Source organism: Natrix helvetica (genome assembly GCF_964273705.1).
Source record: "Natrix helvetica genome assembly, chromosome: 1".
NCBI classification, from domain to species: Eukaryota; Metazoa; Chordata; class Lepidosauria; order Squamata; family Natricidae; genus Natrix; species Natrix helvetica.
The window spans coordinates 254,570,569-254,594,170 of record NC_138548.1 but is presented as its reverse complement, the minus strand read 5'-3'; the positions used below and the strand labels follow the sequence as shown (position 1 = coordinate 254,594,170).

Below are 23,602 nucleotides of genomic sequence, written 5' to 3'. Positions count from 1 at the left end.
CTAATTTTTTTAAAAATATATATAAAGCACAGTTATGTAGATATACTGAATATATTCTATGCCACAGTTCAAACAATGTGCTAAAAGCCTCACCAAATATTCATGTACTTGAGTTCAGGCAAGGCAGCCATGAAGAATAAGCATTGCCTAACTAAGGTAGTGGACATTATGTCCAGCAAAAGAAATGTAACCATCCCTCTTCAGCTCAAAAGTGGTTTTTCTGTCACTAAGTGGGTCCAGATGTTAAAATATTCAACAGTGTTGCTTTCTCTGTACCCACCACAGCTGTTGCTGGAGTTTAAAATATTTACTTCCCTTGATGCTCAATTCCAGATTGAAGCATTAAATATTTATAGCCTTGGTCATCTCTGTCCATTTGTCCACATTTTGAAATTATTTTTAGCTTTTTAGAAAACAATTGTTTTCCAGATAGAGAAATGGGCTTCTCATTGGTCAAGAAGATGTGTCTATAGAATATTTGAATTTGATGCCACCATTCCCATCTTTTGTTCCTCAAAAAAACCCAAGACAACAAGTATAGGGAAACTAATCCTTTGAGGCATGATTGTCAGCAAAGTACATGAGCCAGTTTGGTGTAATGGTTAAGATTCCAGGATAGAAAGTAAGAGACTGTGAATTCAAATCCTGTCATAACCATGAAAGCCAGCTGGGTGACTTTGGGCCAGACACTCTCTCAGCTCAGCCTACCTCACAGGATTGTTGTTGTGGGGCAAATAGAAGGAGAAAGATGTGTTGGATAAGTTCACCATCTTGAGTTGTTTGTAAAACTAGGGCAAGATACAAATAAATAAATAAATCCCCCCTCCCCCATTAAGTGGAAAAGTTTTGGTCAATGCAAAAACTATAGCTGACCTGGAAAATGAAATAGCTCCTAGGGGAAGTTCAGTCAGAAACTTGTACTAGGTTGCACAGGCACATGTTTTTTTTAAAAATGCTATCAAGGTAACTACCATTTGTTAATTCTCTCTGGAGGGAATTAACCATGTCACAGACTGATCAATCCTCATGACTGTAAAAGGGTGTTATTTTCATTTTAAATTATTTTTCTTCATCATGCAATGTAAAAACCTGGGATGGAAATTATATATGGAATTGAGAAGGGTGAGATTGGGCTGTCGTGATTGTATACTATAGCTCCTTGCTATTCATGTAAGATAGCCAGCAAGAATCATCAATGGACTAAGCTATTGAAGTCCAAAGACTCCCATATTTATTTATTTATTTATTTATTTATTTATTTATTTATTTATTTATTTATTTATTTATTTATTTATTTATTTATTTATTTATTTATTATTTATTTATTTATTTATTTATTTATTTATTTATTTATTTATTTATTTATTTATTTATTTATTTATTTATTGGATTTCTAAACCGCCCCCTCTCCCAAAAAGGGACTCGGGGCGGTGTACAGTCAAATGCAGATAAAAATACAATAATATAAAACAGTTAAATACATTTGGGTGGAGGAGATAAGGCTGTACAAGAAATAAATAAAAACCCTAAAAACATCCCCAATTAAAATACCCAAACCCAATTAAAATATATCCCCAGGAGGTAAAACTAAGAGAGTGCCAGGCCAGCTGATTGAAATAGGTGAGTCTTTAATTTTTGACGGAAGGAACGGAGGTCGGTGGTAGTTCGAATATCAGGGGGGAGGTCATTCCAGAGGGTTGGACATATATATTTTTGGCTTAACAGAGAAAGAACTAAGAGTCAAGCAAGAGGTTCTCCCATTTGAACCTAATTGATTGAAATAATTATGTTGTTATTCCTTAATTTTTCATGCTAACATAGAAAATTGTACTATTTCGTCTCAGGTTTGTGATAAAGATTACTTATTTGGATAGCTCATTTTCATTGCTAAAACAGGCAGAGTCAGTGTTAAAGCAGAATTAAGAAAATACGAGAGAGACAGAAGTCACAGGGAGTATTATGAGGATTGTCTGCAAATATCACAAGATGTTTCTTCAGCCCAAACTCCTAGAGTTACATGGACCACAATAACAGAGACAAGAATGGGCATGGGGTTTTCAATATTGTCTTCTCAGGGCTATTTGGCTGAAGGAGTCACTAATTCAGAAAGTTCTCTCTTAACTCATACTGAAACATTTGGGTATGATGAACCAAGTAAAGTATTAACTAATATTCAGAAGACTAAGATAAAATTAATTGCTCAAACATAGAGATGACCACAGATCATCAAAAAAAAAAACTATACAGTGAATGATTATTTATAGAAGCTGAAATATATTGCATATAATTAAATAAAATTATGGATTCCCTACTGTACAGTATACTGTACAGTGCAATTATTATATCTGCAGATCTGAGCTGCAAATATTAGGATAACTGCTAGATGGCAGTAAGTGGTCATGAGGATTTTTGCAGTCCAAATCTGGTAGGCTTAGTAAAGATATCCACCAACTTGGATGACTTTCTCCAAGGAAATTACACAAATATGTGGAGATTATAAAGTTTAATGTTTTGACCAATTTTGTTGTATTTAAGTACAATGACAATAAAGATTATACTTAATGTTTTCATGATTAGCAACATGTTTTTGGATAAAAGTTGCTAGGAAATAGCTGGAGCCACTGATTGCCTTGTTTGAGGTCTGACAGCTTCTGGGTTGTTATGGAAAAACTTTGCTTTTAACTGCCTCATTCCCCAAAGTAAAAAAAAAACTCAGCTGAAAGGTAGTTTGAATGAATTGTTCAAATGTACCTCACTGAAAATCATATGGACAGCTGAATAAACTTGTGGTTCTGATTTCACCATATCCTTGTGTTGATTTCTTCCTTCACACCTGTATGTGATTATATGCAATGAGCAGCCAAATTCCATCTTGGCTTGCTGCATCCCATTTTGGGTGTTATGATATGAAGCACACATTCAGAATGCCAGTCACATTCATCTTTAAATTGATACCAGTGTAAAGCATGGAGAAAGAGGCTGCTATGGCTACAGGCTCATTTTCTTTCATTACTCAACCAAGCCTCCAAGGTCACCATGGAATGATAACACACCATTCTGTGGCTTTGATGGTTTTTATCATTATGATGGGTATTTATACTGGAAAGTGCTGGCATGTTCCCCAGGGCAAAGTGCCCTTTTGCTACCTCAGCAAGTTGGATCCATATGGGAGGGGGGGTTCCCTGGGTTAAATATTTACCAGAAAGACATGTTGTTTTCCATCAAACAGGAGATCTTCCGTCAAGGCTGTTTGAATCTTTGTGCCTTAATGCCTATTTGGTTCTCTTGGGAGAGGCGCTGACTGGACTGCCTGAAGCCAAACTCTGATAGAGAAAAAGCACATTGTATTCTTTCTCTGCTGCCTTTTATTGTCTGTTCATCAGATCTGTGAGCCTCACTATAAAACAGACTCGTCTAAACACAGCTTTCTGGGAGGAATCAGACGCACTCTTTATGCTTGTGTTTATGTGCATTGCCATTCAAGAAGGAGATCTTAAAGAGCCAGCCAGAAAACATCTCCTTCGTGCACTGAAGCTGTCAGGGAAGAAAGGGGAAAAAGAACAGGCAAAAGCTTGTTGGGAACTATTAAGAAAACAACTTGAAAAGTAAAACCAGAATACAGCCTAATTCCCCTATGCAAACCCATATTACACCACACTTTTTGGCAGGCCTGTATATATCCTCAGTCATCTCACATTCGGGAAAGAGCTGTGTTTCTCAAAATAAAGCAAGCACAAGGAGCTATAATATGGACATTCTGATAACAGCAAAATGATTAGGACAAAGGCAGACAAGTACAAGTACAATATCCATTGACTCCAGAGCCTCACCAGACTCACACCAGAGTGTGTGGGGCCAGGGCTGTTTTCAGAAGAGGTTTGTGTATTTTAAAGGGGAAGATACTGTGGGCGTCCTTAAACAACTGTAGATCTTAAGGCACCTATTCTTTCAGCCCCTTATCCTTATGACAAAAGGGCCATTTTTTGGACCTCACTCATTCAGGGAGGTGGCTTTGATGCAATTTCTTGAATATTCAATTTACAGCTCTAGTTTAAAGGTTAGGAGAGTTCAGATGAGTTAATTTGATCATCTGAAACTTGCAAATCACAAATGTATTCCTGATTAGGCCAATTCAGATAAACTAAATAAAAGCCATCCATGTTGTTGAGTGTTATAATGAAGGAAGAGATAGTTGAATCTGTAGCTTTCCTTCTCCTTCCTGTGAGGACAAGGAGAAAGATAAAAATAGTGTTGAAGTAGGGGCTACACAAGGTATTGACACTGAGTAGCCAATACTATGATTCATAGCAAAATTAAGACAGTATAACAAAACAGAGAATGTGCCCAACATCTCTGAAGGACTCCATGTAGAGAAAGTTTATACTGAATTGTCCAGTTGCATAACACAGTAATTATTTAGTAATTACACAATATAATATAATATGATGCTCGATATAATCTGTATTCCATATTATCTTCTCTTAATACCTGAAAATATACATGTGTGCTAGTCATTCCTGACTCTAGGGGGTGGTTGTCATCTCCGTTTCAAAGCCGAAGAGCCAGTGCTGTCCGAAGACCTCTCTGTGGTCATGTGACCGACATGACTAAACGCCAAATGTGCATGGAACACTGTTACCTCCCCACCAAAGTTGGTTCCTATTTTTCTACTTTCATTTATACATGCATTTTTACACATGCGCGTCAGCACACACACACATAATAACAAACTGCTCCCTTGACAAAAAGTAATGAATTGCCTTTTCCCTTCACTGTACAAAATGAACGAAGAGATGTACAGTCTTGTTGTAGAGGTGAGCAACTACATCTGGCCAAAACCCTGATTTTTACCTGCCACTTATATTGTGGGCAGAGACTATCAAGAGATCGACATTGTCTTTTGGTGTTAATGCTTTATTTTACTGTAACAGAGAGAGTTGGAAGTCAACATTCTTTTTCTTTCTCCCAACCCTTCCTCACTTTTCTTCCAACCCTCACTACTTTCCTATTTACTTTCATATTTTGTATCTTATTTTATAACTCAATTAAAATATGATTATTGGAAGAGATGGATGTTCAGGAAGATGTCCTGTCTTTTGCTGCCCTCCAATAAATCTTTTTCTTTCTTTCCATGGTATTGAATGAGATTGGGATATAAAAGGGGAATACCTTGGCCTTCACAAAATGGTTGAGAAAACCTTGTAAATAACTACTAATTCTATGGGTAAAAGCCAATGGACAAGCCAAAAACTTCCCTTGGCAACCACTTCGGCCTCAACATCAAAGCAAAGCATCAGGTTTTGAAAGACAAAAATACATACAACCTTGGCCTTCACAAAATGCAAATAACTACTAATTCATAGATCAGAGATTGCCAAAGGCTCATCTATGGGTCAAAGCCAATGAATAAGTCAAAAACTAACCTTGGCAACACTTCTACCTCAACATCAAAGCAAAGAATCAGATTTTGAATGACAAAAATATAGACACGACAATGTAGTCATGTGCAGGGTCAAAGATCGGTCTAAAATTTGGTGTCTGTTAGATATCCACACAAGCTACTGTGGTTTCCACTCCAGTCCTCCATTTAGGCGGGAGCCTAGGTTGAATCTGATTGGTTGAGAGGTCTGACAGCTCCCTATAAAAGGAGAGCTGTCAGACCTCACAGTTGCTGGATTGTACATACTTGTCTGTAAATAAAGAGCTGTTGTTGCCTTCAACTGGAGTCTGTCCTCTCATTGCCCTGATCTAACAGTGTCCAAGAAAGGCTATATCAATTACTAAATTACCCAACAAAAACTGAAACATATAGTGATTACATTGTCTTATCATCTGTTCACAATCCTCTAATTCAGTTTCATTTGCTTTTAGTAATAAGCCACTGTCTAAGTAAATTAGTACTATAACGAAGAGAAAATGAGAACTATCTGAATTCAGGATTCCTAAGTGCTGAATCAAGATCTGAAGCACCAATAATACTGAGATATATTTATAAATGCTGCCTATAGGTGGAATATTATTTTTCCATTAGCCCTTTATGCTATATTTTTTTTAACCACAGAAAAAGTAAATTGCATGTAAGTCTAAATAAAATTAATGGGACAAACTAGAAAGTACTATAAATATTTTATTAATTCAAACGTGTATGCTGCCTGACTCCCAATTACTCCAGGTATTTCATGAATAAAAACATTAAAACAAGGGGGGAAATGCAACAATGAATATAAAAGAAGAATAAAATATGGACAATGATGGCAAATGGACAGGAACCAAAAATGTACCAGTATAATTCAAATAGGACTTCACTTAGCCTAATGTCTCAGTCAGATTCCTATTACCTCAATGATTCCATTTAAAGATTTGAAATTGCACTAAAATATGTTCTATCTTTAATTATTGTGCATTTATTTTTACACAGTCACATTAATGCACTTATGATGAATATAGAAATAATTTTGTAATATATTTGTTGATTTGCCAGAGCTGCAATTCTCATCATCAATACATTTAATAAGTCTGATACTGATAGTTTCTCTTTCATTGCTTAAATATAAAAGATCAATCCAAAACAAAACCAGTGATTCAGAAGTTTCAAAAACTACATTTGATGGGAAATGTTTGTAAAAGACATCATGTTATGTCCTTCAGAAGAATTCGATCATGGTCTGTTCTGCTCCTTTGCCTTTCTTTTGTCATTATTGACCACTAGAGGGCACTTCAAACTCAGCAATGATTTATCTGCAAAAAGTAAGCTACTGTTGCCAAAATATTTAGCCTATTTTCAGAGTTGTAAAATCTTCAAAGAATATTTTTTGACAGACCCAGGGAAATGATATCATATTAAGGACAATATTGATGACAAAAAGTGATTAAACATTGAAGAACAAATATGAAAGGTTGGAAAGCCTCTAAGGAAACAATTCATGGGGAAAAAAATGCCTCTACATTTCCAATCTCATTTATTTTACTATATATTTAACTACACAATTGGCTCTAATGGCCAAAACTCTCAGGTGGAGCCTTGGGATAGCCCAGTGAAGAAAGACAGTGGTAAAGATTGGTGATCCATGAAAAACTGAGTGGGAACTTGTCGAATGCCCAGAATATAGTACGGGGGTTAACAATCAATTTAAAATGGCCTCAGCATAAAATGGCCTCAGAATTTTATAGCTATTCTAAGCAGTTCAATACAGACATGGCATTGGTCAAATAGAAGTTGTATTTCAGCCACCAAATATTTTTAAAATGCTTTTAGAAGGCATTCCAGGAGGGATTTAACCATTTTTGGAGGAACTGATTCAGTGAGGTAATCCAAATGAAGCCTAGGATTCAGCTAGATGAGTCCCCCATCAATTACATAAAACAGAGACAGGGCTTGCCCTTGTCAGCCTTGTGCATCAGGGGCATTGTGTCTTGGGATGGGGGAAGAGATACTTAAGAGGTAACAAATGATTCTTTAGAAGCAGCAACATATTACTGCCTTTTGCTTGAAAAAGTCTGCTTCTTACTAAAGGGGCTTCCCTCCTCCTGAAATCCTGTTGTAGCTCCAACATGCATGATATACATTAAAAAGGGGGCAGGGGTTTGATCATGAAGGCTTCCATGTTGACTTTTTTTGACCCTCCTTGCAAATATCACTATTTCTGGAGTAATAAAAAAGAGACTCAAACAATGCAGGCAGACAATGAGCCTCAGATTACCAGCCTCCAAATGAATCCATCTATCAGCATTCAGATTTGTTTCTTAGATTATTTTCATCCCACTTTTGTATACCGGTAAGTAACTCGAGCCAGTGAATAAGTAACTCCTTCCATATCCTATTTCCCCGTACAACAGCAACTCTGTGAGGTGGGTTGGGCTGAGAGAGAGGGACTGGCCCAAAGCCACCCAGCCTGACAGGGCTAAAACTCAGTCTCCTGGTTTCTAGGTCAATACCTTAAACTACTACACCAAACCAATAAAGATAGCAGAGATTTGCCACCATGTTCCATTACCTACTGACAGAAAGCATTTGTAAAACATCTGTCTCAAAGGAATACCAAGACAGAGCATCCAGTCCCACCCAGGATAATCGCTGAAGTCATGGCAGAGAAATCAAAACTCATTCAGGACTGCTGATATTAGAAGACAAGTCCAACACGTCATCACATATTATTAATGTAGGCCAAGGATAGAGTGAAATGGCTGATCTAGAAACATGAAAAACAAACAATGGATTAATGGATTAGTGTGTTTGCCTCAATTCTTCCAGGTATTCCTTTTTTTGCACTTCAAATGGGCTAGAACCTGAAATTCCCCAATTCCCAGTCAGTACTGTTTTCCATCGTACTGGGTAACAAACTAAGGAGAACATTTCTGACAATTAGAACAATTAATCAGTGGAACAACTTGCCTCCAGAAGTTGTAAATACTCCAACACTTGAAGTTTTTTTAAGAAATTGGATAACCATTTGTCTGAAATGGTATAGGATTTTCTTTCTAAGCAGTGTGGTGGATTAGAAGCCCTCCATATTTAAAAACAACAACAACCCTTTTAAGTGTAGAAAATTAAAGAGAGACCTATCCTTCATTCCTTGGTCTTCTGTGGATTGGGAAGCTCAATTTCCTCAAATCCAGTTTGTTAATTTTTCTGCAGACTCTCAGGTCTTGGTCATTAAAACTGGGACTTTTGGGCACTAATGGAGAAAAAGCAATGAGGAGCTAATGGTTGATTAGACATGAGTGAAAAGGAATTTTTATGTCAAAGTTGATCCCTTCCTCACTCTGACTTTATATGCATGTGAGTTAGTTTCCCTGAATCCTATGTGCTATATCTAGTGGTGGGTTACGACTGGTACGCCCCGGAAAGGGTTACCGGTATTTGAGCTCTTTGGTGCTTCCGCGCACACACATGGAGCATACAGTGCCTGCACGCGATACTCTGCCGAGCAGCTGGAGCATCGTGGAGGCATCGCGGGGCATCACAGGAGGTAAGGACGCACGCGTGTGCTGCGCATGTTCATATGGTAAAATCCATAGTTTGTACACATCAATTAGCAGCTATCAAAATGTGTGGGTAGAGAAATTTGTATTCTTTTATTTTAACATTAATTTACCCAACTGTAGTTTCCTGAACCTATATACTAACTAGATTTTGATATCTTAGATTTTCTGAATTTTCTAATGTAATTCGCAAAAAATTTCATAACTCGGGGAAAATAAATAAATAAATAAATAAATATTTATTTCTTAGCCGCACCCTCTTCCGAAGGACTCGGGGCGGCGTACAATGAAACATATGAAATAAATATGTGGACAAAACAAACATATAACAGAGACATATACCGAGACATACACAAGGAGGAGGTCGGCTGATGAATAAAAAACAATTAGAATACAGTGATTAAAAAACCCCTAAATAATTAAATATGATTAAAATACCCAATTAAAAACCCGTCAGGAGCGATATGGTTAGATCAAAGTTGAGCCAGGCCAGCTACTTGGAATAGGTGGGTCTTAAGCTTAATACGAAAGGAGCGGAGGTCAGAGGTATTCCTAATATCCGGAGGGAGGTCATTCCACAGGGCTGGGCCCGCCACAGAGAAGGCTCTACTCCTAGGCGCCGCCCCCCGACACTGTCTAGTGGACGGCACCTGGAGGAGGCCCTCTCTGTGCGAGCGGATTGGTCGCAGGGATGTATGGGGCAGAATACGATCCCGCAAGTAACTAGGTCCTGAGCCATGGAGCGCTTTAAAGATTGTTATCAAAACCTTGAAACGCACCCGATAGACCACAGGAAGCCAGTGCAGCTCGCGCAGGAACGGTGTCACATGGGAGTACCTAGTACTCCCCTAGTACTCCCCATAAAGTGCAAAGTAGTTTTGTATATATTGGAAAACAGGAAAAACCTGCTTTTTAAAAATTGTATATTGGGGAAAAGAGAGCGCGCACACGTACACACACACACACACACACACACACACACACACACACACACACACATATATATATATATATATATATATATATATATATATAGTGTATGTATGTATGTACACACACACACACACAAACGTATTTGCACATTTTCATTCAAACCTTTATATGAAAAAGGAGCATAAAGAACCAAGACGAGGAAAAAAGAGAAAAACATAGAAGAGGAATTTGAAACCATTTCTATGTACTGTGTCACCTCTGTAAATTTTGCCTCATATAGGCCATCATTTTCTAAGCTTATTATAAGCTATTTTGAGACACTACAATTATCAAACCTGGCTTTGTAATATTATAATTTATTTATTTATTTCATTAATGCATTATAGTTGCTGACTCCAACAGACTCTGGGTGGCTTACAAAATCGAATAGAGGATAAAACAATTAAAACATAGACAAAACAAAAGAGCCTGGATTAAAAGAGCCATGGAAAGTTAGCCTAAATTGACTCCAGGCCTGGGAGCGAAGCTAAATTTTAGAACCTCAGGAGAGAGGAAGCTACCCAAATTTCTTGGGTGTATCTGTTCCAGATAATGCTTGTGATGATGTGCCTAAAAGGGAAAATTGGAGCTATGGATGCTGAAAGTGCCATTCAGACAAACCATGCTTGTAAATCATGATTATGTGAAATGTAATTTTCTATTTCTCCTAATTCAATCAATCGGTGTCATTTCCAAGTTATGACTAGTTTGGTCTTATATTTTTAACATGTATGGTGTCTTCATTTGAGTATTTAACTATGATCAAACTTCAGAATGTTATTTTTCAACAAAACAGTGGAGAGCACTTCCACAGTCATCCCCCAGTTCCAATTTACATCCACATTGTCTTTACTGTAGCCAGCCTTAAAATACCCGATGAAGTTAGGCAAGTTAGGAATTCAATACAATAATACAATAGTAGAGTTGGAAGGGACCTTGGAGGTCTTCTAGTCCAACCCCCTGCCTAGGCAGGAAACCCTATATCGTTTCAGACAAATGGCTATCCAACATCTTCTTAAAGACTTCCAGTGTTGGGGCATTCACAACTTCTGGAGGTAAGCTGTTCCACTGATTAATTGTTCTCACTGTCAGGAAATTTCTCCTCAGTTCTAAATTGCTTCTGTCCTTGATTAGTTTCCACCCATTGCTTCTTGTTCTATCCTCAGGTGCCTTGGAGAATAGTTTGACTCCCTCTTCTTTGTGGCAACCCCTGAGATATTGGAACAATGCTATCATGTCTCCCCTAGTCCTTCTTTCTCTTAAGCTATTCATGCATGGAATGTGGTATTATTTTTAAAAAAGAGCAACCAATATGAAGTAGACCTGATAATGCGCTCTCCCTCTGCTAAGTTTAAGGGTACTCCTAGTGGGTTAACAAAATAACTCTACAGGGAGAGTTTAGGAGCCAGGGTCAGGCAAGAAATCCCACCAATGGAAAATCAGGCCCCACGTTCTGCTTTGCAAGCCTTTGGCATTCCCAATCGAAAACTGAGCAGTTTCTTTTATACTTCAGCCAAAGCTGAAATAGAGGATTGGAGTAAATAGTGTCTCTTTACACTCACAGAGGGGTAAAATGGCATCAGTGGCATGTATTGCAGGTGCCCTGGGATGCTCTTCCAATATCCCTGTGGGCAAGATGAATTTACAACTGCCGAAGTGCCTGTTCATACCTACTCTCTGGAACGATGTCTTGAGATAAGATTGGCCAAACCAGTTGGTCTTCAGAAAGGCAGTAAAAATGTTAACTTTTCCCATGGACTTTGGGGTAAGGATGATTGGAATTCCCATCTGGAGTGAGCTATAAATGTTGGTTGCCTCTTAATGTCTGACTAGATTTTAATTGAAATTGAGTATTATATGATAGCCCCTCTCCACAATAAAAGAAGATAATAATTTCAATGCAATGTTAGAATATTAAGGTTTGGAGGCTATACTATTCTGTAAGTAATTAAGTAAAGTAAAGTAAAGTAAAGTAAAGTAAAGTAAAGTAAAGTAAAGTAAAGTAAAGTAAAGTAAAGTAAAGTAAGTAAGTAAGTAAGTAAGTAAGTAAGTAAGTAAGTAAGTAAATGGCAGGATTTCCAGTCTTATCTTTGAAATACTCATTTACAAAAAAGGATATATCTTCAGTAGGCTTATGTTTCGGTCACAGTGAGGCCATATTGCAACATACACTAACCTTGTTGCAAAATAATTCTTTAAACAATGTTTGAAAACTCCCAATCCTTATTTCTACTTTTTTTAAAAAAAGGGCATCCATCCCACAGGTGCTTGAATAAGGCTTGCAGATCAACACTGTTACCCTAGATTGACACAAATTTAGATCAGGAAAGTAGGTACAAAAATATGAAGATGGCAGAGCGGGGAGGGGAGGGGAGGGGAGAGGTAAAAAACATGCAAATAGGGATTCTGGACACTTCAACAAAGAGTATAATATTGGTGAATCTCAGGACCATCTTTTAGTTCCTTTCAATCACTTTAACATTCATAAGTAACCTGTATATTACTTCTAAGTACATACCAATACCACAGCCATATAAAAACCATACAAATACCATAGCAAAATTAGCATACTCTCCTTATCTACGTTCCATCTAAATGGAATGTTTTACTTTGTACTTTATAAGAAAACACTTTGAGAAACATCGCATTCTCAATTAAATAGTTAGACATTTTAGCATTAAGCTGATTTATTTATTTTTATTTCACTCTAGATACTTTCTATGGAAATCACACCAACTGCAGAGGCACCACATAAGCATGGGAGGTTAGTGCCAACAGGTCAATATCTACTGTGCCTTGAAGTCTGCAGGCAATTAAAAAGTAACCCAATATCCTTCTTTTTTTTAAAAAAAACACCCAGTTTTTAGCAAAGTAATATTTTTAGCCTGTTAAAGCATCTCTCGAAGTTCTATTTGGCAATCAAGCAAAATGGAAGGAATTCCCCAAAGCTACATCAACAAAATTTTCTGTGTGGCAAGAGGATGGGAGGAGGCCGAATAGAAGCAATTTGTCTGCAACCAAGCTAGATGGGAGATCAAGAGTGTTTAGAAAATGATTATAGCTTTTCCAAAATGAAAGAAAAATCCATTTCTACATATTTAGCACAAAGGCTTTGAAAACACAGAAGTCTTTGATCACCTTTATATCATTAATATCCCTCAGACATACAGTCAACAATTTTCTTTTCCTTTCAGGTTCTCAATCCATTCATTTCCCAAACTATACATTGTCCCCAACACAGTGGCCATTAATCTTATTTCCATATGATCACGGGGTTATCTCAATTCTCCTTCTATTCCTTAACTTTCACGAACTGCTCTCTGGGAGAAAAGTTTATTTTGTCGTCAAGCACCAAGAAAAGAAATATTTTTAAAATATTTTTTTTTCAAAGATGATGATTTCAGTGTCATAACAGTGGCTACATTTTATTTCAAGAGGAAGATTAAAGGAGAGAAAAGAATAAAGTGTTGTTAAATCAAATCATATAGCTGTTTGTAATGTATGTTCAAATATACTTTTTAATTCACAGATCTCATCAAAAAGCATCCATAGGGAAATATTTTCTCATTATTATCCTCCACGTTTGAAGCACCTGTGTTCCAACTAACAACTCTTGTTGCTATATTATGGTAGCCTCCTGAAATGTCCAGCCTTAAATTCACTGAACTCTTATTTAGAATTATTGATTGTGGGGAGATGGATATTTTTGTCTGTATTGGTCTGCATCAGGGATGGGTTTCAAATTTTTTTTACTATCTATTCTGTGGCTATGGCCTATTTTGTGGCCGTGGCTTGGCAGTCATGTGACCAGGTGGGGGTGGTCAACTTGTAAAATGTGGTGAAACTCACTTAACAACACTCTTGCTTAGCAACCAAAATATTGGCTCAGGAACTCTGGCATTTGAAGTGTACAAGTCTTAAAGCTGTCAAGTTACAAGACCCTAACTCTTTACAACCCCCCCAAAAGCCCTAACAAAGCACACCAGCCACATCTGCAGTTGCCCCTTCAACCTCCCACCCGTGGAGGTTATGCGGTGGTCCTCCTGGAGGGGCAGCGGAGGGGCACTTTTCCCCACCTCTGAATATCCTGTAGGCTGAGGAAAGTGAGTGGAGAGTGGAGTTGTTCTTTTTTCCGTGGGGCAGAAGGAGGCAAAGCAGCCTCAGGTGCCATCCAGGGACAGCCCCTCAGAGGCATTGCTTCTTGGTTCAGCAACAGGGTTCTTGCCATCACTGAGAGCATCGCTAGCAGTCGCTTCTTGCCATTGCCACCAAGCCGGATTCACCAAAAGCAGCACCAGCAGCATCGGGACATGCTCGGGGAAGGGAGAGCCAGAACTGACTGCCCGGGATTATGTTTCTGCCGCCACCACCACTTCTGCTGCTGCTGCAGCCACCAGAGACTCCTTCCTCGCCGCCACTTTGTTACGGGCCAAGAAGTGACGCCTCTGAGGAGCTGTCCCCAAATGGCACCTGAGGCTGCTTCGCCTCCTTCTGCCCCATGGAAAAAAGAGCAGCTCCACTCTCGCACTCTTCCCGCTGACGCTGCTCAGCCTGAAACATGAGGATTGTGGAGGAAAGCATTTTCAGGCCAAGCAGCAGCAGTGGAGCAGACCTCCTGAGCTGTGGGAAGCAGCTGCCAGCGATGCTTTCAGGGTGAAGATGTTGCGAGCAGAGAAGGCTTGGCCCCCAGAAGCCTCGGGTATATTCTATGAACTAAAACTGATGCCTGGCAAATCCTATGATCACGGCCATCCGTGTCCTACAAACCAATTCACAGAGCCCCCAAGTCAGCCTCTTCCCACTCTGGTGGTTAACCGAATATGGTTAGTAGTCCTGTTATCTCCTGGCCATGGTTCCCACCTTTTTAGCAGAGTGGCTAATTTCAAACAGTTTCTTTTGCCGAAGCCTGATTTCACTGCCTCTCAGCAGATGACTTGGTGGGTTTCTGGAGGTGTTGGGCATCCCATAGGAGGCACGTGTGAGCAGGCACGGCCTTTCCTGGTGTTGCAGCCAGTGAGTGAGGTTCTTCAATCCAATTTCACCGGATTTACCTCTGATGGTGTGCGAGCAGGCACAGCCATTTTTTAATTGATTTTGACAGCTTGGCTGCACAAAGTTCTAGCAACTGGGGGGCGGCATGCGCGAGTTGCCGCACCTGTTTCCAGGCTCACAGACTTTGCCAGCTTGCGGGAGGCACACATGAGCAGGCATGGCCGTTCGCAGTCTCAGTGGCAGGATATTCTTTCTTTCACCGGTACGGGGGCATGGCCAGACCGCCATCGCCACTAGTTCGGTCCGGTATGCCAGATTTTCACTATTTCTTGTAGCATACCGTACCAGGAGGAACCCATTTCTAGTCTGCATCTTAATAGATTTGCAGCATCAGTAAGGGTTCTAAATCTGTAACTGTTTTGAAGATAACATTTAAAAATATATATAATTTGATATTCTGTAATTTTCTGCAGTCTCTTTCAATGACCAAGCAGGAAGCTTTTTTTTCTAGTCAAGTAAGCAGAAAAAAGAAAATATCCAAAATAGTTCCTCTAATCCCAGAAATGATTTCTTATTTAGACAGTCATACATTATTTCCATGCTCCTTCTTTAGACCCTTATCTGATCCTTATTTATCTCCATGCCACTGTGGCTAAAATAACCCCATTTGTCTTCTTGTGTATCTACATCACTCATCAACAGTCTCTTCAGATTCTTCTCCACCTGCATTCAACATAAACTCTTTGTTCTTTTCTTTAAGGCTCTCAACATGTTGCCCCTATATAAAGATGTACATTTGTTCTCCATTCTTTCTCACCTCAACCCCCCCTCCCCCCACACATAGGAAGCAGCAGCAGCTGCTGCTTTCTTCTCCTCTTCCTCTTCTTTTCTTTTCTTCTTCTTCTGGAGCTCTCCTGCCCACCTTTCATTGAGCAACCTCAATGTCATCAATTCATTTGAAGCCATTGAAGCTGACTTCACTGACGCCTGTAACTTATAAAGAGAGACACGAGCCAAACTGTTAGGTCCTGGTCCCATGAATGTATGAAATTCTATAATAATTGACGCTTCAGTATAGCATACTTTGTGGCATTGATTGTCATTTGAAGGAATGAAAAGGGTCTGTGCTTCAGCACCAAAGAGTAAAAAAAAAAAAAAAAAAACCTTGAAAATCACCACCAGCATTAGAAGTATATGGAACCTTTTAAAGGTCAATGACTTCCATTTAGGGGTCAGGAAGCTCAATGGGGATGTAACTCAAAGGCATGGATATATACACACAATCAGCCTTGAATTCCTCCTGAGCTTTTAGGAATCGAAGGCCATCACATGTCATTAAAGAGGAAAAGGGTAATTTTCTGTGAAGTTGTAACATAGTTTCGTAATGCAACCTTGACATTATTATATTAAGAGAAAGCCCGAGATAGATAACCACTGTTTGTGAAGGAATTAAGAAGCAACCCTGTATACATTTATTTATAAATAAGTCCATCCACTCAGTGGAACGTACGTTTAAGCAAACATGCCTAAATCTAAGATTAGATTTAAAATGCAATAGATGTTTATGATGATTTTTTAAAAATAATGTTACTGATATTTATATTACCTGCAAACCTCCCCCACATACAATCACTAGTGCTTATTAACATCATCATGAATACATATATTAAACTTCACTTTCAACAAAATTATGCCACAGCATGAATTATAATACATCATAATAAGCCAACATTTCTCACATTATACCTGTCCTGTTTCATTATGAATGAATAATTATTTTGTCTATAGTGATCACTTTGTACTATGGACATCATAGAGACCTTTAATGATGCAACATTATATCATCAATGTTCTTCCTTTGTCATGCGGTCTGCATGACCTTCCATATCCTTCCAGAATCCATATAGTTCCCAACCTGATTATGTTTCAGAAGACAATGAAAATCTGGTCATTCTCTCAGGATGAGTGGAGATAGGATAAGATAGTGATAGGATAATGGTAAGTCCCTGTAAGATTTAGTTTCATTTGTTGCAGTTACTTTCCTGGCTGTATACCTCTTTCTTCCTCTCCTTTATTCTTTTGGCTTTTAATGGCATAAAGATCCCCTAGTCTCACAGAATCAAGTATTTTTTGTATGTAAATAAATTATATAAATAAAATATTGGCAATTACTTCTAAAGAAGATCAAAGATCTTATTCTACACATATCTCCTCTAAAACAAAATGCACCTGTAAATAAAATCTGCATATTCTGCAGATATTCTTATCTTATCTGATATTATTATAAAAAGGTTTTCTTTAAAAAGCTCTATAGAGGAACATTATATTTCCCTTTACTTATTGATTTCTTCAAATCTGCAGAAAGTTTCCGCACAGCAAAACAGACTCCATTTTTCCCTTTCTCGTGGAATGAATTGGTATGAGATGACAGGTGTTTTTTTTTATTTTTTTGAGTCTGCACTGTACTGGGAAAAAAAAAGAATGAAATAAACTCTTTGAAACTGACTGTTGAAGCTTGCCTATAAAAAGACATTTATTTCTACTCTGTAATAATACAGTGCTACTAGCACTTTCAGAAAAAAAAACCTCTTTGACCATTCATTATCCCACTTGTCCCCTGGAGACACTGTCAACACTCGGAATACCGAGTGTAATTTTTGTGATTTTATTCTCTGGTTTATGCCGGGTGTTCACACTACTGAAGGGTTTTTCAATGCAATACTCATTGTCATTCAAATGGTAACAACTATTAGTCCAATTATCATGCCTTTGTTTGGAGGCCAGGTACACCCTCCATGTGCTGTAGACTAAAAAAAACAACTGAATAACAGCAATAAAAAGAAGAGAGCCTTCCACCAGAAATTGATGGAACTAATTAAAGTCCAGATCTTGTAGAAAATAAAAGATTCTCAGGGATGATCGATAATGGGAGGAGATATGGAACGCTCCACCAAAGCTAGAGCTGCGAAGACTTCAGATAAAGTTTTTCTCTTACTGAGGTTGGCAGAAAACATTAAAGCATTCATGAGATCTTGATCTACAGTTTAAACAACCACCTGACAACAGTGTATCCATGCAATTAACTTCAATTACATAGAAATTTGACAGATTGAGAAACAGTGTACTGTGATGTTAAATGGGCAATCTGTCCATTACACAAGATTTATTTCTTTGCTACACCAGAAACCTCTATTTAACAGCATGCTCAAGGACAGTCCAGCTAATGTCCCATTTAAAGACAGCACCAGAAGAACTAAAGAAAGGTGGAGCAAGGGGCTTGAAGTAGCCTAGCTTTCTTTAGTCTCCTTATGTAGTGTCTTTACCAGAGGTGGTATTCAGCAGGTTCTGACCAGTTTGGAGAACCAGTAAATACCACCTCTGACTGGCCCCGCCCCACATCTATTCTCTGCCTCCCGAGTCCCAGCTGATCTGGAGGGAATGGGGATTTTGCAGTATCCTTCCCCTGGAGTGGGGAGGGAATGGAGTTTTTACAGTATCCTTCCCCTGCCATGCCTACCAAGCCTTGCCCACCAAGTCATGCCTGCCAAGCCATGCCCACAGAACTGGTATTACAAATTTTGAAAACCACCACTTGTCTTTACTATGTAATATCTTTCTTACTCAGGCTGAACTAAAACTCTCACAACCTCCACAACTGAATTGCAAACCAGAGGGCCAATATTGTGTGACTTGACAAAATCTGTCCAAATGAATGAGGTCTTGTTTTAGAGATGTGCCAAGATGGAGTTCTATGTTTGGCATCAGTCATGATTCTAAGGCAGGGAAACAACAACAACAACAACTCTGATGGATTCTAGGAGCACTGCATATAGCAAGTTGTGAGACCTTGTTTGTGAAATTGAGCTGCAAGGATAAGAGGGAATTGATGCTGGTGTCCTGGCTTCTCTGCTGCAGAGCAACCTATTTATCAGAGCAACTTCAAACTATGGCTGACTTGGCAGTGATATTTTCCAGTCTTGGGGGAGTTCAGTTTTGGGTGGAAATTCAGAGGCAACTTGGCAGTCCATAGCCACCGTGGGTGCCCTGGACTTCACCCTAGTTATATTTGACCCAACTCACTGTGTAACTTATACATTTGTTCCAGTTTTTATCTCAGTACAGTAAATCTGAAATGGAGGGATGTTACAATCAGTAACTGGTCATGAATTGTTCCCTTGGAATTCCTGTTCCAGTTCCTTGCAGTCTCTCTCTTGATATATCAGCATAAGGTAACCAGAGCTTATAAAATTTCTTGGAAGCAAAGTGAAGCAGTATTATAACAACATGGCAAATAATATTATTAATGATCTTCTGATAGTGGAGAGGAAGAATTTGAAGCTAGACTACTTTAGGAGTTCTAATGTCTTTTATGGTCATATTAAATATTTAAATAGAAGATTGGCCCAGACATTTGGGCCAATTGCAATATGAGATTAGGCTTACCCTGATCTTTGTGTCTGAATATTCAACACTGAGCAAACAGTAAGATAAGACTATGTAATTCCCATTTACTTGTTTAAGACATTTATAAATAAATGTATAATAATGTTTGTGATGATGTTAGAAATATGTTGCTAGGGTCCTGAGTATGTAAGGAGCTAATGTCAGGTTGTTGGCTGGAAACCTGAATGATGTGTAGTGAATGTTAAGTAGTTTAGATAATGCAGCAAAGAGAATGGATATGAAATTAAATGCATGAAAGATGAAAGTAGGCAGGCTTGATAGGCAAAAGGGAGAAAATAATTGCAAGTTATATATAACAGTGGGGGGGTGGGGGAAACCTAGTGCATAGATAACTCCGTACACCAAACTCTGTAGAATATTTACTAAAAATGAGAAAATGTGTGTAAAATTATTAAGGCCTACCAATGCTAGAAGAAGACCAGTGAGTAGAAAGTAATCTATTTCAAGAAATAAATATTTGACATAGGAAGCAAAAGATACTTCAGAAATATGTGTGATAGAACAATGCAAATAGCTTTAAATCCAAGTTTGAATGGATAAATTGCATTGAATATAGACGTAAGTGCCTAGTACACAAGAAATTTGTTTAGGTTGGTTGGTCATTTAGAGAGGAAGACTGAATGCTGAACTGCAAAATATAAAAGAATGATAAATGCTCAAGAGGAAAAAGCCCCCAAAAGTCTGATTGAATGGAGTGACGAGACCCTAAAAAAGATAGAGATAGATGTTTAAAGAAGTTAAGCATGAAGCAGTGGAGGGATGTGATTGAAACCAGGAGAGACCACAGGGATAAACATTAAATGCTATGGAGATGTCTAGTGAATTGTATTGCTATAAACTAGTTTAGCCATTTATATCCCATGTTTTAATTACTTCCATTTATTATTTCTTCAGCCTTTTTTTGTCTGCTCAGCATAATGTTGTTTACTACTCAAGGAAGTAGTTTGATGGTTACATACAGTACTGGACAAATGGCGATCCCTCCGCAGTGGAAATAATATGCAGAATATGAGCTATTCTTCAGCTAAAATATAAATAACTAATATGCATGCTAATCTCTAGACCACACACACACACACACATACACACACACACACGTGTGTTCGTGTGTGTGTGTGTGTGTGTGTGTGTGTATAGAGCAGAGGTGGTTTGAAAATCCTGTGCTCATGTGTGCAATGCTTCTGCATCCAGACAGGTGGGCGGAGCCTCTCAGTGGGGCCACTACCGGTTTGCCTGATCTAAGCTGAACCGGGAGCAACCCACCTCTGGTACAGAGTATTTAACTATTTCTTCATTTCTGAGGAAAAATCCCTCCCATGAAGCTTTGGGAAGAAATAATTAAGTTACTTCCTTTTAGCTGTTGTTATTACAGCAATGATTTGATACTATTTGTATTTTTTGAAACAGGAACATTAAATTAAAAAAAAATGTTTAGCACCTTAGCTAAAACTGGCTGTTAAATATCATCCTTCCAAGATTAGGTAAAGTGTAAAATTTGCAAAGTAAATGTGCAAAACATAAATATCAGGACTGCCGCCAATTATCAAAAATAAGTACAATTGAGATATATATTGTGCAATACTGATAGTCCTTCATAGTGGAATCGCTGGAATGGTAAACATTAAAGTGTGAAGAGAGGGCTTGCAAGCAGATGGAAACACCCTGAGAGAGGGGAAAGCAGAGAGAAAAAGGAAAGACAAAGGCAAAATATAAATTAGCCATTTTCCCCCAGGTTCTATCAGTAATCATCTCTAGCTCCATATGCTTTCAGCTGCAATCCCTAATATATTGCCAGAGGATCAAGATGTCCCTGAAGTAATACATATGAACAAATAGCAGACTGTAAATCCAATTGGAAACATGATGGACACAGCCAGGTTACCACAAAGGTGTAATTCCTTTGAACACTGCCCATAGTTTAGTAGATACCGGCATAGCTAGTCCCTGTTTGGAATTCCCTCTCTTTTCACTTATTTTGGCTTGCAAGGCGATGAAACACAATCAGATCTACCTTAGTAACAATGTCTTTTACATTAATATAGCATCAGCATTAAAAGTAGCTCTTGGTTTACAGCCATTCAATTAGTGACTGTCTGAAGTTATATGTAGGTGACCAGGCTGAGGCCAAACCCAATAAGTCTCATGTTCCTTTGTGCCCACAAGAGATCTAAATCCAGCCCACCTTAAATTCTAGTTTCGCTTATCTACCACCAATTTTCTTTAACTGTTAGTAATTCAGATTCTTGCAGAAAGCATAAGTTTACAACAAACCTTTATATTCATTTGAACTGCCTGGACTTTCTGATTTTCCATGCTTGACATAATAACGGCACTGTAAAAAAAGCGACTTACAACTGATTCTCACACTTATAATCGTCTCAGCATCACCTGAGCAAAGTTGAAGAGCTTGGCAAACAATATGTATATATGACAGTTGCTATATCTTTTGGTCATGTGATTACCATTTGTGATCTTCTCAACTGATAGGCAAAATCTATGGGGAAGCCAGATTCATTTTATCCATGATTTACTTAACAACTAGACTGATTCAGTTAATAAAGCCATGGCAAAAATAATTGTAAAATTGGGTGCAACTCACTTAACAACTGCCTTGCTTATCTAGGGAAATTCTGGTCTCAGTTGTGGTCATAAGTTGAGAACTACCTGCATATACCTTCTGAAGGAAATATAGAGAAATATAATCCTGTCAGTTGTATAGAATAGAATAGAATAGAATAGAATAGAATAGAATAGAATAGAATAACAGAACTGAAAGGGACCTTGGAAGTCTTCTAGTCCAACTCCCTGCTTAGGCAGAAACCATAAACCACTTCAGACAAATGGTTATCCAATCTCTTCTTTAAAATGCCCAGTGTTGGGGCATTCACAACTTCTGGAGGCAAGTTGTTGCATTGATCAATTGTTCTAACTGTCAGGAAATTTCTCCTTAGTTCTAGGTTGCTTCTCTCCTTGATTAGTTTCCACCCATGCAGTGTTCCAAGTGTGACCTTACCAAGGCATTATAAAGTGGTATTAACACTTCACGTGATCTTGATTCTATCCCTCTGTTTATGCAGCCTAGAACTATATTGGCTTTTTTGGCAACTGCTGCACATTGCTGGCTCATATTTAAGGGGTTGTCCACTAGGACTCCAAGATCCCTCTCACAATTACTACTATTGAGCAAATACTCACACTTTCATTAGATGAGACTGGTGTCTTAGACACAGGTATTAGCTCCTTGAAATGTCAGCACTTTCTTGTCTTCATGGAAAAGGGACAAATGGTAGAAAACAAGGAAGTTTCGTTCTGGGTTTGAAAAACATCGACAACTTTCTAGGATGGTTAAAGCTGTAGATAAAATTGGAGTCTTCAAACATTCAAAAATCCTTTGCTAAATAAACGACAGTTCAGAAACATAAAGCATGAGTTCTTCACATGAGGAGGCACCTGCCTAATAGATGACCTGGTCCCCCTGGAGGACTCTGAGGACGAGGACCTGGTGGTCCGCCTGGGATCTGCTCTGAGGAGCCGGCCGCCGCAGCGTCCCCGCCAAGCCTCTGCCGCCTGCCTCGGCTGTGGTGGGAACCACGGCTGGGCTGTTTGCCCCTTCAAGGCCTCGGTTTGCCGCTGTTGCCATAGGAAGGGGCATCTGGCCCAGGTCTGCCGAGCTGCCCTGCCTCTGCCTCAGCGGCTGGATGTCCTCAGCCAGACTTCCAGCCTGCCAGCGCAGCCTGCCGTTCAGCAGCCACGCCGCCAACAGCGCCCCCAGGACAACTGTTTTGCCGTGGAGCCAGACCTCCCTGCCACCCTTGCATTGTTGGTCTACAATGCATCTGCAGGCAAAGAGGATCCAGGTCTCCGTCAAAAACCGAGGGGTCTCCCTGCTTATGGAGGTCGACTCCAGGTCCTCCCGCTCCCTCCTCTCTTGGGCTGACTTCTCCTGCCTCTGCCTCGGCATCAAGCAAAGCCAGCTATCTTCCCCGGACACTACCCTATGGGACTACCAGGGGACTGTCATTCCCACCCTGGGTTGTTATACCGTGCGGTTGGGGTATGGGGATTTCACTGGGTGTCTGTCTGTGCTGGTGGTTGAGAAGCCCCTACCCGCCCTCCTGGGTTTAGATTGGTTCCCCACATTGGGCCTGTCCCTGCTGGGAGTGCACCACATAGCTGACACGCCCCCTGGCTG

At 39.1% G+C, this 23,602-nt stretch overlaps 1 long non-coding RNA gene across 1 annotated transcript in view; it reads right to left on the bottom strand.

Annotated features, from left to right (window-relative positions):
* Nucleotides 1-22,678, bottom strand: part of LOC309398829 — a 47,921-nt gene extending 25,243 nt beyond the window's left edge. Inside the window, exon 1 of the long non-coding RNA XR_014176452.1 lies at nucleotides 22,606-22,678. This is a non-coding gene — a long non-coding RNA (uncharacterized lncRNA). The remainder of the gene's footprint in view (nucleotides 1-22,605) is intronic.
* Between the last annotated feature and the right edge of the window lie 924 nt (nucleotides 22,679-23,602).